This window comes from Limulus polyphemus, unplaced genomic scaffold (assembly GCF_000517525.1).
Source record: "Limulus polyphemus unplaced genomic scaffold, Limulus_polyphemus-2.1.2 Scaffold6219, whole genome shotgun sequence".
NCBI classification, from domain to species: Eukaryota; Metazoa; Arthropoda; class Merostomata; order Xiphosura; family Limulidae; genus Limulus; species Limulus polyphemus.
This window is the reverse complement of record NW_013671829.1, coordinates 590-4,596: the sequence shown is the minus strand read 5'-3', so window position 1 is coordinate 4,596 and position 4,007 is coordinate 590.

The window sequence follows — 4,007 nt, the reverse complement described above, 5'->3', positions numbered from 1 at the left end:
ATGAGCTAAGAGTTTGTACTTGAATAAAAAAAAAAAAACTCAGAGCCGTTCTATGAGCCGTTATGCCGCGGCTAAAAATTGTAAGATGAATTTACTCTAATTCTGACCTAAAAAGAATTTCAATTTGAGGGTGGGCTCTTGTTTTTATTGCAGGTAAAAAAAATCACTTATTAATTGGAGAACGGAGAAAAATTGTAAGAAACTGAAATAGCATAGAAAGATGGGATTGTTTTTTTTTATATCTCTAAGGTATTTTAGATGATGAATGGTCAGCATTTTCTTTCAATACATAATTACCTTCACTCGTGCAATTTCAAAGCCATACACCGTCTCAAGTGGCACAACAGCCACAATTGGATGGACTCCATTTTGAAAGACAGGAGCGTTGTCGTTTTCGTCTCCAACTGACACCAGGATTAGAGTCTCGTCGTATGCTAAATAATAAGACTCTAGCTGACGAATTCCCACTGTTGAGGAAAATACGAATATTGTAAGATAATCAAACTGTTTAATTCCAATAAAGTAACATAGACTGACTTAATGGTGACAGAGGTAATTCCATTATATCGATTACAATTGAACTACAGCAAAACACTTACTTGTCTATAACGCTAAGAATCGGGTTTCGATCCTCGTGTAGCTTTGCGATAAAATAAAAACACAAAACTATTTGTTTAAATATGCTGCACGTTTTTACCACCAGGGTTCTACATATTTATAAAATTAGGTATTTATAATTAAACATTATGTAATTTTGCGAAGACTTATTTCAAATTTAAGCTTAAATATTTTATCCGTGCGAAGGAGCGAATTGGCATTGAAGGACCAACCCGGGCAATATCACAATATAACATTTTCAAATTATATTAGTAAATATGTTTTTTTTCAATGCACGTTTTAAACAGTGGAGAACAGCAGACATTATAAAAAATCATAACGAATATGACGAATCTCTAGACAAAAATTATTTTTTATTCCAAACGTTTTGCTGTATCAATTTTATCAAGGGACAGTATGGAATGACAATTCCTTGACGGAGCTGATAAGCGAAACGTTAGGAATAAACATTGTACATTTTACAACAGATTAGTAAATACTTCCAGAAGAGGTCCCTCATATACTGAAGAACAGCTTAGGAAATTCTGAAATAGCATTATTAGGCCTATCAATGACAAGAATTGCCGATCGTTGTCAGTTATTTGAAACATATGCAGTCTTTATTTCCGACCCTGAGTTTTCTATTGATTGACCCAAACCTTTAGAATATTTGCCATCTTATTGGCTAAAAAATGCTTTTAACCCCTCACCATTACGCTTCCTCTTGTGTATCGCCCGAAAAAATGTACTTAGTAATTTTTTAGTCCTTAAAGAACCGAGTACAATGAGACCGGGACAATAGCTCTTTTTTATACGTGCATTTTTGTGTTTCTTGTTTTTACAGACTCAATAACCTATTTCTGGCTGCCAAAGACTTTAGAAACAGTGAAAAGGGGAATTTTTTAAGAGCTACTTAGCGTTCTTCTAATGTACTCAGTTAAGAGATTCAGAGTATTGTGTTTGTGTATCTAGGAAAAAAGATTCCGTGGTATTACTTTGCTGAAGATCTTATGAAACAAAGAAACGCAAAAAAAAAAAAAAACTCTTTAACGCGATTTTTTTTCTAAAACCTTTTCCTATTATTCAGTTTTGTAAATGACATCTCACATAAACGCCAGGGTTAGAACGATTTTACCAATTATCAATGAAGTTTTCTTCGATTGACGTCGTCGTCGCTTTGCACTTAATGACAAACAAACATATTTCACTCATTTCCACTCACTTTCGGAAAATCCTCATTATTTAAATCTCGTTACTGATAACCTCTAATTTTAAGAGTTTAGAAATTTAAATCAATAATGATAATAATTGATTGATCTATACCTGATCTGGCGGATCGACTCCGAGCGGTGTCTTCAGCTCGAATCTTGAGGAAGTATTCCGTTTCTCTCTCCCTGTCTAAAGACCTAGTGAGAAATAAGCGTCCTGACTCGGCCTCAATCTCGAACATACCTACAAGTATTCATGATTCAGTTAAGTCAGTTTTTATTGTAAGATTTAGGCCTAATATGAATGAGTATAGCCTATTGATCACTACCCTATTTAACAAGTTTCTCCACGTGTTACGTTGAATATTTAATCAATCTAAATTAATATTCACTACGTCATTTAAGAAGTCTACACGTATTATATTAGTTAATGTTGACTACGTGATTTAAGGAGTCTCTATACGTATTATCTTGAATATTTAACAAGTGTAATTTCATACATATTGTAAAACAACTAATCTGTATACGTATTACATTGAATATTTAACTAGTTTAAATTAATGTTCATGTTGCATCCAAATTAAACCACTGTAACGAATTACTCGTTAAATATTTTATTCAGCTTATGCACGTGCTCTATTAAAAATAAAAATATTTATCAAATTACTTAGTGTTCACAGCTTGTCTAAAATAATTTGTATGGATCTCTTCAAACTGCAACCAGTTGAACCTACTGTCACAGAAACAATTAAACCATTATGGAAAACATTATCTTTATTAAAAACTCATCCAACCAAATGTACTTTCCATTGAAAGGTTCACAGTCAGTAAATATTTTTTACCATCTAACGTGATTTGAAAAATCTATAAAAGTAATACTGTATATTCAGCCAGTTTATAGACAGATCGTAAACTACTAGCTTCAGCCAGTCAAAAACCAAGTTGTAAGCTACTGAATTCAGCCAGTTTATAGACAGACCGTAAACTACTAAATTCAGCCAGTCTATAACCAGGTCGTAAGCTATTGAATTCAGCCAGTTTAGAGACAGATCGTAAACTATTAAATTCAGTCAGTTTATAGCCAAATCGTAAACTACTAAATTCAGCCAGTCTATAACCAGGTCGTAAGCTACTAAATTCAGCCAGTTTATAGATAGATCGTAAACTACTAACTTCAGCCAGTCTATAACCAAGTCGTAAGCTACTGATTTCAGCCAGTTTATAGACAGATCGTAAACTACTAAATTCAGTCAGTCCATAGCCAGATTGTAAGCTACTAAATTCAGCCACTCTATAGTCAGATCGTAAACTATTAAATTCATCCAGTCTATAGCCAGGTCGTAAACTATTAAATTCAGCCAGTCTATAGTCAGATCGTAAACTATTAAATTCATCCAGTCTATAGCCAGATTGTAAGCTACTAAATTCAGCCAGTCTATAGCCAGGTCGCAAACTACTAAATTCAGCCAGTCCATAGCCAGACTGTAAGCTACTAAATTCAGCCAGTCTATAGTCAAATCGTAAACTATTAAATTCATCCAGTCTATAGCCAGATTGTAAGCTACTAAATTCAGCCAGTCTATAGTCAGATCGTAAACTATTAAATTCATCCAGTCTATAGCCAGATTTTAACCTACTAAATTCAACTACACTATAGCCAGATTTTATACTTCTAAATTCAACCAGCCTATATTCAAGTTGTATACTAACTGATTCAACCAGTCTATAGACTGATCGTAAACTACCTGATTCATCGAACAGATATCTTGATTAATTACTTAAAATATCAATAAATTACCGGATTCTGCATTATCACATTAAACAAGACAATAAACAGATGGTACACTTTAGGTTCAACCAGGCTGTAACCAAATTTAAGAACAATTCAAATTAGCTTGGATAATTATTAGACAAATTTGTATATCTCAGATTCAACCAGTCAGTAAATAAACTTATAGTACTAGACGTAACAACTTTACAGTCAGATTGAACGACACCATACTGAATTAGTGAATCAAACGGTCGAGATTCAAACAGTTATTAACAATATTGGATTACATACTAAATTTAACTATTGAGTAACCAGATTATATACAACTAAATTTAACCAAACTGTATACAACCTAATTTAATCAGCCAGTAACCAGATTATATACAACTATATTTAACCAATCAGTAACCAGATTATATACAACTAAATTT